The sequence below is a fragment of the Eriocheir sinensis genome, unplaced genomic scaffold (genome assembly GCF_024679095.1).
Source record: "Eriocheir sinensis breed Jianghai 21 unplaced genomic scaffold, ASM2467909v1 Scaffold328, whole genome shotgun sequence".
NCBI lineage: Eukaryota > Metazoa > Arthropoda > Malacostraca > Decapoda > Varunidae > Eriocheir > Eriocheir sinensis.
This window is the reverse complement of record NW_026111641.1, coordinates 16,585-30,966: the sequence shown is the minus strand read 5'-3', so window position 1 is coordinate 30,966 and position 14,382 is coordinate 16,585. Positions and strand designations below refer to the sequence as shown.

The 14,382-nt window shown below is 43.9% G+C and overlaps 1 long non-coding RNA gene across 1 annotated transcript; it reads right to left on the bottom strand.

Moving 5' to 3' along the window:
* Positions 1 to 1,896: 1,896 nt before the first annotated feature.
* LOC126991718 (uncharacterized) lies at positions 1,897 to 6,643 on the bottom strand. The gene is made up of 4 exons (XR_007745779.1): positions 6,149 to 6,643; positions 4,737 to 4,862; positions 3,548 to 3,606; positions 1,897 to 2,515 (listed from the first exon to the last, which is right to left on the bottom strand). It is a non-coding gene; the product is annotated as an uncharacterized LOC126991718 (long non-coding RNA).
* Positions 6,644 to 14,382: the final 7,739 nt, after the last annotated feature.

Genomic DNA, 14,382 nt, shown 5'->3' with positions numbered 1-14,382 from the left:
ACTAATGGGGTAAAGAAAAATATATTTGTTCTTATGTTTTATTAGGTATTATCTACACTGTATCAATTTGGTTTTTTTAGGAAAAATATGATGTTGAAAGCATTTGCTAATATATATATATATATATATATATATATATATATATATATATATATATATATATATATATATATATATATATATATATATATATATATATATATATATATATATATATATGTGTGTGTGTGTGTGTGTGTGTGTGTGTGTGTGTGTGTGTGTAGCAAACATATCCAGTGCTTTAAATACAAGCAAAGCATACAACATTCTATGCATGCTAAATTACTATAAGGCCTTTGCAACTGTGGTAACCCGGATGTCACACTGGTCCTGTGTCCCAGGGTAATGGGTTCCCTAACACCACAGGCTCATGGGCTAATGTTACAGAGATGAGCACCGAGGCCACATGCTGCTACAGCGTATACCACCAGCCTTACCTTTACCTTTTGCAAAATGCTCTTAGCTGAGTAAAAATATCATACTAACTGTACAAGTGCCAGATAATGGCAAGCATTGCATACTGCTTGACAAGGCAGAGAACAAAAGCTTCTAAGCATTACAACTGAAATAAACAATGGGAGACACTCAAAGCTTGTTAACTGAACATGACCCAATTTATAACAGGCAAAACCAGCAATGGTGCGTTATATACAATGAAAACTGTATAAAAATGTTGCAAGGCACATCAATATAAGAGCAAAGCATCATAAAACATGCTGAAATACACGATGGAGGACATTAAGAAGGTAACACATGAGTTGTCTTAAATGGAATGCAATAACTTGGTGGTCCTGGGAGACAGGCGAGCCTGGAGGTGAAAATGGAATGTAGGACACGGTATGATCTCACAAGCTCTGACCTTGGTGTCAGGGTCATGAAGATATTAAGCTCAGTAGACACAACTATGCAGCGGAGGCACATATGATAAAAGCAAATGAGACAAAATAAGGCAGATAAAAGCAAATGAGACAAAATAAGGCAAAACACAGAGTAAGAAAATAGCAGGAAAGTTATGCTGCAGTATGTGACACACCAAATTACAGGGAAGAGAGTGATATGTATTTCATAGGCTACATCAGTAAACATGTAGCATTTATTGCAGGAAGCACACATTAAAGTTGGATGTAATAAAATATATGTTTTATGCACACATTAAAGTTGGATGTAATAAAATATATGTTTTTAGCAGACATTAAAGTTGGATGTAATAAAATCATTTGATATGAAACTCCTTGAACTGGCCAACCAAACAAACCACTCTCTGCCCCCCCCCCCCCCACCCCCCCTCAAAAAAGCATTATTTTTCACAAGGTTTATGAGGCATTAGTCAAGAATATCAACTGCCATTACATTTTGTAAATCATACCTATGTGATTATGTATATCATATAAAGCTGAAAAAAATTTGCAAGCTGTAATACAAACAAGATTACTCCTGGAAGCCACATTAATGATGCCAGACACGTGATGATAGACACTTAGTGTGATGAAATTACATGCTGTATATCACATTATGAAACCAAGCCAAGTGTCACTGCAGGACATATTAGGTAAGGCAGACACCAAAAGCTTGCTACCTGAACAAGATTAAATATAACAGGCAAAATCCACAATAAAGCATTGCATACTGTTGGGTAGGGAAGAGAACAAATGCTTCCAAGCATTACACCTGAAATAAACAATGGCAGATATTCAAAGCTTGTGAACTGAACAAGATCTGATTTATAATAAACCAAAACCAACAATGGTGCATTACATGCGATATCTGGCAGGGATTCCTTGCATTACAATTGGAAAGTGGCAGACACCTAAAGCTTGTTAACTGAACAAGATCTGATTTATAACAGGCAAAACCAACAATGGTGCATTACGTGTGATATCTAGCAGGGAAGATAAATTATTCCTTGCATTACAACTGGAAAGTGGCAGACACCCAAAGCTTGTTAATTGAACAAGATATGATTTATAACAAGCAAGCCCAACAATGGTGCATTACTTGCAATATTTGGCAAAGTATATGGAAAAAATTCTTGGCGTAACAAGAGTAATACTAAATAATGGCAAATCCCACGAAGTTTCTCTTCTTTTGACAAAGTCTGTGGTCTTTGCTGCAGGGCTGTCAGAGTCTGTTTGCTCCAGCCAACATGTACTGAAATACCCCTGAGTCATGATTGAAGTGTTGAAACTGAAGACAAGTGAAATACTGTGCTCAGAAATCTATTAGCATTTGGACTTTGATAGTATAAGGCCAGAGCAAACCTCCTCTCTTGTAACCCATATCTCCTACTAGGCTTAGATCTTGGCATCTTGCAGCATGTTGAACCTGACCTCATAAAAAATCCATCCCTATTGGATCTAAAAAATTGCTGGCTCTGGGCAAAAACTGCCCAGGATTTGTAACAGCCTGGGCTTTGAGCTGCCTTGCCTCCCGGTGCAGACGACAGACTGTTGTGTGCAGCAATTTTCACTTTTCATGTCTGAAAATACATGGAAAAATATTTAATCACAATTAATCACAATTCTAAATAATAAAATATGTGCATGTAATTGCATTATTTTCAGTGCTATAAGGACAGTGAATCTAAGCATTGACATTATGTCTGCACGCCAGCATCGATGGAAGGCTTCACTTAGATTGCCTGACAAGAGTAATATTTTCAGGAGATGGGGGAGAGGATACAACTGGGGACTCTTGACAGATATAATGTCAAGATCTACAAGCACCCATTTACCATATATATCTTTGATGTTCAGTCCATACTAAAACATTTGTCAATGTGTTGCCACACTAAAAATATAAAAATTCCCTGTTTCTGCAATGTTAGTCATACCTAAGCCCTGCTAAACCATCCAAGTGAATCAAGAATGAGTTATGGGCGGCAGCATGAGCCAATACTAAATGGCACCACTATAAAAAAAAAAGCCTGCATCATGACGGGCCTGGGCCGACCGCCAGGCGCCTGAAGAAAACCTACCGGTGCTATAGGCAGGTGGGGAAAAAAAGAAAAAAAAGAAAAAGAAAAAAGAAAAAAAAAAGGATCACATCAGAAAAATGGACAAAGGTTTGTTAGTGGCACTTCAAGGTTATGCTACCTCTTCAAAGATTGGCCAGTGATGGTTTAAAGTGGAACAGGATAAACAAGAAACAGGTAGATATCTGTGGACACTACTGTTACTATCAAATGCCAGCCTATGGCAAAATTTGAACCTATGCTATCAAAAACATAAGACCCATATGCTGACCACTCGACTAATCATAACGGTACTACACCCATAGAAACATAATAAAGAGTTTAAATATATCATTCAAAATTTCAACCTTTTTACATACTTTTTTTTTGAGATATGAAGCCTACTGGTGTAACAGTTCAATATTGAACTCAATTTGTATGCAGAGATGTGAAGTATGTTATTAAGCTGTAATGTTTCCAACACATTAGTTGTGATTAAAGCAACATGGAATAGTAACTAAAGAGGATAAATTATCACTGAGACAAGAGGTTCCTTACTATATTGTGGTGAGCTTGATGGCCGAGTCAAGTTTCCTCCAACCCCATCAAGTTCACACCTGTTGAGAGGCAATTTTTTAATCAAAGTGAAAAATGGATGCAAATGGTCACTAAAACTAGTTATTATACTTGGTGTCACAAATTTAGGCAAATAATTTAGGGAAGGACTCCTGGACTTGGCGTCACTGATGAGGTAAATGATCTCGTGCACTCATTGGGCTATAATATATACATTGTTATAATGTGTATTATTGTCTTGTTACTATATATTACCTACTGATAATGGAAATACATGTCAGGATTAATCATCAAATACAAGGAAAAAAGAATCATGTATGGAAATTGTGAACTTTTAAGTTCATGTAACAAACAAAGTTTATTATACACAAAAAGGTTGGATAATTCAGATGTAAAAGATTTTTGGATATAACATCACCCCCTTCCTCCATATTGGTTCTTTAAAGCAAGGGTTGACTACAGCTGATTATTATTTGCGGCAGGTTACACGACACTTTTTTTAGTGCAAACCATCTGGAAATCAATGATTATTATAAGGAATACTTCTCATGAGTAGCTACTAAAACTTGACAACCTAGAAGGATGCACCATCAGACTGTAAAGGATAGATATATTATAAGACATAGCTACATTGGTGGATCCAAAGGGGGGCCCAGGCCCCCCCAATGTTCCTGAGTGATACAGGAAAACTAGCTCAAAAGCGCGCTGCGGCTAAAACAATGCTTTGGCACAAAGTCCAGGCCGTTATACCCATTGATTTAGGTCACTTCACCAGTTTTTCAGGACCAGGACTGCCTAGAATGGCTAATCGGTAATGCTAATGCTCCTTCCACCCGCAAAAAGTCTGACGTCCTCCCAAAAACTCATTTCCTGGATCTACACCCAAAGACATACCGTAACATGGTTCAGTGATCATGGACAAAAAAAAAATGTTAAAACAATCAATATCCAATCATTTCAGGATACATAAATCAGCATCCATATGAAGGAATTCTGCAACCTAAAAGTGATGTTGAGCAGGGCATGTGTTAAGTGACTCGCACAGTCTATTTTGTGAAGTCATAATTAGATTAATAACACAACAATCAACAAACACTAGATGAAGTATTCATACCAAAATCAGCACATGGAGCTGGTGCACTGCAATGGGAAGCACATTCCTGCAGCTCACCAAGAGGGTTGAATGATGCCATGTACTTCAGGGGGGGGGGATAAATGTCTTCACCCTTGGCCTCTTTCTTGGCCTCTCCCCCTTCAGCTGCCACATTCTCTTGGATGATATCGGACGTGTTCGGATCTATTGGGATGTGGTTGTGTTAGATGTGGAATAACATACGACAGTGGAACATGGAAGGAAAGAGTATGTCCACACGGTAAAATACAGAGATGAGGATTGCACTGCATTAGTTAAGTGATTACAAGATGTAAATTGAAATTCTTTGGATACTGAAAGGATGTACGGGGACAACTGGGTGAGAAGAGAGAGAGAGATGCAGATTTTTGTTATATAGCTAGATACACCAATGAAGACTTAGGACATACACATTCAGAAAGACCACAATTTTGGCTGCTAGACAGAAAACATTAGATGTCAAAGTGCCAGGACATTGAAGGAAGTAATAATAAGAAAAGCAATAATAATTAATGAGTATAAATATATTTCTGATATTTTTGTTTATTTTAATGCTAGTATTGGAATTTTCAAACACTAAGAATATAATAAATAAATATTGATAAATTAATTAAAATAAATACATTAATTGTACTAATACTAACACTAACAATATTAACAGCACTGCACCTAATAGACTGAGCAATAAACTGAGTCTGATATGTAACCATAATTAAACTGTCTCTGTCTGAGTGTTATGTGAAGCTTGCTCCATGCACCATGATAGGAATGGCATAGATGCATGCAGGTTGCTGAGATGCTTACAGTCACAAGCCACTTGTAGATATGGCACCAAAATGTGTTGGAAGCATTGGCGGCCAACTTCCATTTATTTAACTATTATTTTCTTTAAACAAAGGAGACAGCTCAAGAGCAACAAAGCGTACTAGAAAAAAAAGCCCCACTACTCACCACTCCCAAACAGACAAAAGTAGAGTCTTGATACACTCTTCTTGAAGGTCAAATTATAGGCAGGAGGAAATGCGGACAATGGAAGGCTGTTCCAGTTTATCAGTGTAAGGGATGAAAGAGTGGAGATATGCTGATTAACTTTTGCATAAGATGTTTGGCAAGATAGAACATGCAGTAATTGACTTAAATTAGAAAAATATAGATTTAGGAGGGAAATGGGCAGGCATTGGTTTAATAATAGGGTGGTGGGGGAATGGAATAGATTCTGCAATCACATAGTGAGTGCAGGGACGAAAGCTTGTTTTAAGAGTAGACTGGATAGCTACATGGACGAGGCTGACAGGTGGTAATGGGGAGGAATCTGGAGCTGCCGTGTGTAGGCCATTCGGCCTCTTGCCGCGGGAGGAGGGGAGGCATGCAGTTAGCAAATTCAGAACAACTGTCAGCGTGAAAATGATTAGAATTTCCACATTATCATTATTTATATATATATCACTTACCCCGGGTGGCATCCTTCCGTAATAAATGTAGCTTCACACCAGGCTGTGTCCTCTTTATCACCACAAAGGGACATGATTTGAGGCTCCGGCTGTTAAACGTGGCGGCCGCGGCGGTGTTATGATTTTTGAACGAGGCAGCGTTGCAATCGGACCAGAGAAAGATATTGCTGCGAATAGCGGTATAATAAACAGTATAAGTTAGACCGAGATAATTATATTCACCCACTCTTTTCCCCTACAAGCCAATGACTCAATGTATATATATCATCATTACTGATGGAAGTCAGCGTGCGTGCTAAAACAATGAGTTTGGAAGAAAAAACATGATCACATAGTTTTAAAGAACGGCAGTAGGGCTACAATTCCTTGGTTCATTCCAGTATGTATACAGAAAGGTTAAACACATAAAACACATCTAACCACACATGCAGAGAAAGTAATATAATTGTGGTATAATAATATAACAATAATAGCATTACTCATGACATGCAGTCAGGCTATATCTACCTAGTAAATATATACAGTATATATAGTTCCTACTGTTTATTTTAATATATATCTACCTTTATTTTTTTTATTTAAAAAGGGAAATAATCAGACTGAAGAAAAATAGAAGCAACATTTGCTGCTTGATCCCATGTAGCAACACTGCTGATTGGTTCTTGGGGTTGGGGGTGGGTCTGGAGGAGGGGAGGCGCCTGAATGTAAACAAAGCTGCTCCTGCGCCATCTGTTGCAACCGACATACACCAACACCCGCCCACGGTCTCCCATAGAGGCCCCCTCTCCTGTTCTATAGTCTCCTTGGCGCCTTGTGTCCTCGTTTGTGTGTGTGCGTATAATCCTCTAGGGGCTATATGTAGCTGAAACTTACATATGGTATACAATCCTAGTATATAAACATACAAAAGTATAAAGGTATCAAAACTTATATAAAGGGATTTGGATTCCTTGTTACTACATAGTTTTGTCTGGGCGCTTACAAAGAAAACTTAACATTAATGCATAACTTATAAATACTTAATACTATGCTTAATCTACGTACATATCATGCTGCCTGGTATCTATGGTGTTCTTCTTAAAAAAAAGGAATAAAAATTGTACAAAATAAAGCCCTCTTTTTTTCAGTTGAGTCCTCCCAGCCATACTAGCAGTTCTTTTAAATTCCTCAGATATTTTTTCCCCTCTCTGCAAAGGAAAATGGGGGGGTCAATTTCGGGTGGAACTCAATTTCGGGTGGAGATCAATTTTGGGCAGAGGTCAGTTTCGGGTGGAACTCAATCTCGGGTGGAGGTCAACTTCGGGTGGAGGTCAACTTCGGGTGTAGGTCAATTTCGGGTGGAGGTCAACTTCGGGTGTAGGTCAACTTCGGGTGTAGGTCAATTTCGGGTGGAGGATCAACTTCGGGTGGAGGTCAATTTCGGGTGGAGGTCAACTTCGGGTGGAGGTCAACAACGGGTGGATGCTGTTTTATCTGTTTCTTATCCCTTGCTTTGTGTTGTTATGGAGGATGCTAAAAATAAACACTTGATAGCAAAAACAAGATAACGACATCCCCTTACTGATTACTTGAGTCCTCCCTTCGTGCCGTGATAAGCTTACGCCACACTACAAACTCCCCAGCAATCTATATCTCTCCCCTTCTCCTCCCCTCCCCAGTGCGACCCTCCCCTCCCTGTCACTGATGTTTGAGCTCTAATGTCGACGCGCACTAATTTATGATCGCAAGAACCGAGGTGTTCTCCTACCGTGACATTACTGACTAGATCATCTTGGGTCGTTATAACAAGGTCGAGTATGTTATTTTGTCGAGTTGGTTCAGAAACTATTTGGCTTAGATAATTTTCTTCTAGAAATTCGAACATTCTATGAGACTCGCCTTCTGTACCTGACAGTGTCACCTAGTCGATATCGAGTGATTGTCCGGGAGGCTTGTAGGTGACAGATATATTTAAATGACTTTTGCAGTGTTTACTCGCACGCACAAATGTTCAAAGTTACTGTCTCTTGGTGTTTTGTTAGTGGGTTGCAAACTGCCTTTGACAAAAAGGGCGACGCCACCGCCTCTACGGTTTACACGATTTTTGTTGAAGAGTCTGTAGCCATCAATGTTGTATTCGGAACTTAAATCAGTATTTGTGGTGTCGATAAATGTTTCGGTTATAGCAATTATGTCAAAATTTTCTGTTAGAGCAAAACATCTCAGTTCATCAAATTTGTTTCTTAGGCTACGCGCATTGAAACTAAGGATTTTTAAGTTATCTAGAGGCTTGGTAATAGAGGTGGTGGTACTTGCGGGATCACGGTTACGGGTTTGTTGCGATGTACGGCGTCTATTTACACGGGCGGGATGGAGGGACGTGGCTGAGGGTCGTTTTTTGGTCGGGTGTAGGGGAGAGAGAGAGTGGCCGAGTGGCCTATACAGGGCAGCTCCAGAATCCCCCCACTACTCACGATGGGTGAGGTGTAGTTTCAGGGGTTACAGGTAGAGGCTTGATCCTCGTTTACCTTCGGTACGGGCGTACCCTCCAGTACCCTGTCTCCTTACTGCACCCACACCTCACTACCACCTGTCGTCCTCGTCCATGTAGCTATCCAGTCTACTCATAAAACTAACTATCGTCCCTGCACTAACTATGTGATTGCTGAGTCTATTCCATTCCCCCACCACCCTATTTCTAAACCAATGCTTGTCTATATCTCTCCTAAATCTATACTTTTCTAATTTAAATCCATTACTGCGAGTTCTATCCTGTTGGCTAATTCTCAGTACTTTACTTATATGGCCTTTGTTGTACCCCTTGACCCATTTGAATACTTCTATCAGATCTCCCCGCACTCTTCTTCTTTCTAGTGAATGTAAGTTTAGATGTTTCAGCCTATTTTGATATGAGAGGTTCCTCAGCCCCTGAATCATCTTGGTCATCCTACTCTGAACTGATTCTAGCAAGTTGATGTCCATTCTGTAGTGTGGGCACCAAAACTGGACAGCATAATCTAAGTGTGGCCTAACTAACGCTAAATAGAGTCTGAGGATGACCTCTGCACTCCTGTTGGTTACCATCCTGTTAATAAAGCCTAATACCCTGTTAGCCCTATTCCATGCACTAATACATTGCTTCCTTAGTTTTAGGTCAGAATTCACTAACACTCCCAAATCCCTTTCACACTCAGGCCTGCCTATCGCTGTGGAGTCTAAACTATACCCGTGTAATGGGTTGCGTGTTCCTACACTAAGTACGCTACACTTGGTGATGTTAAAATTCATCTGTCATTTCTCTGACCAAGCTAACAGTTTGTTGAGATCCTCCTGCAGTGCTCTAGCATCCTCCCCTGTCCTAATAGTGCGTCCTATATTGGTGTCATCTGCAAATTTACCTATGTCACTAGCTATCCCATTGTCTATGTCACTGATGTAGATAATGAATAAAAGCGGGCCTAAAACTGAACCTTGAGGAACCCCACTGGTAACATTACCCATTCGGATTTTTTACTGTTAATGGGAACCCTCTGTTTCCTGTCGCTAATCCACGCCCTAATCCAATGAAATACCTTCCCTCTTATCCCATGAGCCCTGACTTTATTTAACAGTCTCTGGTGAAGTACCTTATCGAAGGCCTTACTAAAATCATGATAAACTAAATCATAGCTCTCATCATTGTCAGCTGCCTCGTATACTTTATGGTAAAATAATAAAAGATTAGTGAGGCACGACTTTCCTTTTATAAACCCATGCTGTGAGTCGTGAATTAAAGTATGTCTGTCAATATGGTCCCTAATACTATCAGCTATTATTGACTCAGTCATTTTGCCTATAACTGACGTCAAACTAATCGGCCTATAGTTCTCCATAGAAGATTTGTCTCCCTTCTTAAATATTGGAATAACGTGTGCCTGCCTCCATATAACAGGCACCACCCCTGTGTCTAGCGACTTCTTAAAAACTTATGTTAACTGTCCACTTATTTCAGTTTCACATTCCTTAATTACCCTGAGGAAAAGCTCATCTGGCCCTGGCGCCTAAGTGACTTTAAGTCTATCTATCTATCTAATCACGAGCTCCCTACTTATGTTGATGTCGGTTAATCCTTCTACCTCTTCTCCCCTGTATATCTATTCTCCCTGGGGTATATCATCTAATCTTTCTTTGGTAAGAAATATCTATTTAACCCCTCGCTCATTTCCTCATCTCAATCAATCAGTGATTCTTTAAGCGGCCCTATCTTATCCCTAACTTTGGTCTTATAAAGCTGAAAGAAGCCCTATGGATTGGTCTTTGCTTCCCTGGCAATTCTAATCTCATATTTACGTTTTGAAATACGTGTGTTCTCCTTTACTGTTCTAGCTAAATCATTGTAACTGTCCCTTAGGTGAGTTTCCCCCCTTTTGATTCTAACATATAGTCCTCTTTTCCTTCCTATTTCTGTTTTTAACCTGTCTGTCATCCATCGCGGGTTACCTGTTGACCTGACTTCCCTGTGAGGTATAAAGTGTTTCTGCCCTAGTTTAATCTCCCTGACCAGACTATTGTACTCATCCTCCAAGCTACTGACCTGACTAGTGACCTCGCCAGAGATTAACGCCCCTCCCTGCTCTGGGTCCTGACCTACTTCTGATCCCACTCCCCTAAGACTCTGCAGCTGCTGTCTCAACCCCTCGTAGTCCGCCTTCCTGAAGTCAGGTATTAATGTGCTGTTACTGCTGACTCTGTCCTCCCATTTAATATTAAATATGATTTCCTTATAATCACTGTTGCCTAAAGGATCCCCAAACTCTATGTAGCTTATTATGTCCTCTCTATTTGTTAACAACAAATCCAAAATATTTTCTTCCCTCGTTGGTGCTGTAGTGACCCTCTAAATCTCTCCGTTTTCTCTTAAGCCTCTCCTCTTCCTGAACCTTTTCTTCAGTCTGCCTTCATATCCACACATACCATTCCTCACTTTCTGTATTTCATCTTACCCAAGTCACTACATCCAAACACATACACATATATCATAGCTAACATTATAACAAACTCACTAACGTACATATTAACATCATATCATTAACATTGTATATATTTCTGCATATCAACCATTGTAAATATCCATCCAGGATATTAAAGTCCTTTATATACTCGAAAATAAACTGCTTCCTCAATGGAGTCATCACTGGTTATTAGTAGTGTCTTTTAACCTACAAGGCGGCCTTAGCGGACCCAAACGGCGTTGTACCAGCTACAACGTATGCTGCCTCGAAAACACACAAACAGAAATGTTTGGTTTTCGCTGTGGCAACCCTAGGCTGCCGCTACAATTGGTGACCTCCGGACCTGAATTACGAGGTACACCTCGGGTATTTGCTGCTGTCGCTGCTGGCCATGCTTCGTCCGCTCCGTCGCGGCCCAAGCTACCGCCCCCGGAGGATCCACCGGCCCGCAGCAGGTCGCGCTCCGCCTCCGGCCCTCCCAACGTGACCTCTCCTGCCGCCGGCCAGTTCCTGCCCTCGCCCGCGCCACCTCGCCTCGGCCTCCCTCAAGGATTCAGCCGGCAGCCCACCCCCCACGCATGTGTCGCCTTACTCGCCGTGGTACCTCAACACTCCCTGCCCAGCCCAGCCAGCCATTCCGACGCCGCCCCTACGGCTCCCTCACCCCGCTGTACCTCGCCCCACCCAGCCCAGCCACCCGCTCCTACGGGTAACTCACCTCCGTGCATCGGCCTCTACCCGCCACACACACCTCCCACGGCTGTCTCCCTCCTTCGCCAGCCCAGCACACCAGCCTTCTGCCGTTGCGGTCTCCGGCTTCCCCCGTCGGCGCCTTTCTACTCCCGCAGCATCGACACTACCGTTGGTGTTCCTGAGGCGGCACTCCCGCCGTAGTGGCCCCCGACTACCATCAACGCCTCTACCTGCTCCGCGGACATCGAGTGCAGCGTTGCCCCTACACCCAGCAGTGCTCAGTGACGTGCCATGTGTGCATGCATGTGCAGTGACGCCCCGACAACAACACTACCCTACCCACCATCCCTGTTTCAAACAGCGAGCGAGTGCGTGATTGTGCAGTGACACCCATGGCATGTAACAAGCCATAAGTGAGTGAGTGTGTGTGTGTAGTGACGCCCCTCCCGGCAGTGCTCCCCGTCGGTAGTCAGTGCTTCCCCGACGCAGTTTACCGCTTAGTGCAGCTGTGCTCCGTTACACCTCCGGGATGCCTGACGCGACTCTCGGCCTCCAGCCGCCGCGGCCCCTGGCTACACTGCCAGCGCCTCTACACGCGGTCATGGCCTCCACAACCGACACCAACCCTGCCCTAACGTGCCCCTCCACGGTGTCTGACGACGACGCTGCGCAGGGCGTGGCCAGCCTCCATGCCCCCACCGTCACCAGCGACAGTCTGATCCACCAGCTCACGGCTCTTATCACTAAGCTACGAGCAGAGGTCAACACGCTCAGGGGGGACATCAGGAGCCAACGCAGCCACTCCTCGTCACCACACAGCCACTCCTCGTCACCGCACCACCACTCCTCGTCACCCCGCCGCCACTCCCCCTCCAGTAGTAACCCCTCACATAGCTCCGGCGTCTGCTACTACCACAGGAGGTTCGGCAAGGATGCCAGGCAGTGCACATCTCCCTGCGGCTTCCAGGGTTCGTCACAACAGCCCCGGCGTGGACTAACAGCTCACAGCGTCCGCCAACACACCTCGATGCTGTTCCACATCTTCGACCCACTCTCCCGCACCAACTTCCTCATCGACACTGGAGCCGAAGTCAGCGTCCTCCCCGCCACACCAAGCCAGAGGTCCTTACCAACCATCGCTCGCCTCTACGCTGCTAACGGCACAGGGATCCCTGTTTTCAAGAAACAGACGCTCCAGCTCAACCTCAACCTTCGCAGGTCGTTCGAGTGGACCTTCTACGTGGCAACAGTTTCACAACCTATCCTGGGCGCCGATTTCCTGTCTCACTACAATCTCCTAATCGACCTCAAGAGTCGCAAGCTCCTGGATCCACTGACATCCATCTCAACTAGGACCAGAGCAGCAGCAGGCGAAAGCACCCACATCTCCACCATCGGCGCAGGCAACCGGTTCGCGTCTCTCCTCAAGTCTTTCCCGACGCTGACACAGCCACACACAGCGAACAAGCCTGTGAAGCACCACGTCACGCACCACATCGAGACGACCGGACCACCAGCATACGCCAAGGCTCGCCGCTTAGCTCCAGAACGCTACCAACAAGCCAAGGCCGAGTTCGAGTCGCTGATACGCCAAGGTGTTATCCGCCCCAGCTCAAGCAACTGGTCGTCTGCCCTCCACGTCGTGCCCAAGAAGAACGGTGACATACGCCCATGCGGCGACTACAGAGCCCTCAACTCGCGCACCGTCATGGATCGCTATCCGGTGCCGAATATTCAGGAGTTCTCCTCACAGCTTGCTGGCTCCACCATCTTCTCCAGGATCGACCTCATCAAAGCCTTCCACCAGATCCCAGTCAACCCAGCGGACATCCCGAAGACAGCCATCGTTACACCTTTCGGCTTGTACGAGTACGTACGGATGCCCTTTGGACTCAAGAACTCTGCCCAAACCTTCCAGAGGTTTATGGACGAAGTGCTGCGAGGACTGACTTTCTGCTTCGCCTACATCGACGACGTCCTCATCGCCAGTCCTGACGCCGACACACACCGCCAACATCTAGAGCAAGTTTTCGCCCGTCTCCAGGACTACGGCATCCAGATAAGCGTTGACAAGTCAGAGTTTGGTGTTACCTCCGTCGACTTCCTCGGCCACACCGTCTCTCCTTCAGGCATCACTCCCATCTCTTCCCGCTGCGACGCCATTCAACAGTTCCCGAAGCCGACAACTCAGCGCCAGCTCAAGCAGTTCCTCGGGATGATCAATTACTACAACCGCTTCATTCCACACTGCGCGCTCATCTTCCAGCCACTCTACTCCATGATCAAGCCCTGCAAGAGAGGCCAGTCCGTCACACTCGCCTGGACTCCCGAAGCTGACGACGCCTTTCCCAAAGCCAAGGAGGCACTGAAGGCTGTTACCACTCAGCTTCCCTACTCCAGACGCCACTACTTCAATCTCCACGGATGCCTCAGACACCGGCGTTGGTGGAGTCTTGCAACAGCACGTAAACGGAGCCTGCAGACCCATTGCATTCTTCTCACAGAAACTCAACAACGCCGAGAAGAAGTACAGCGCCTTCGACAGAGAACTTCTCGCCATCTACAAGGCTG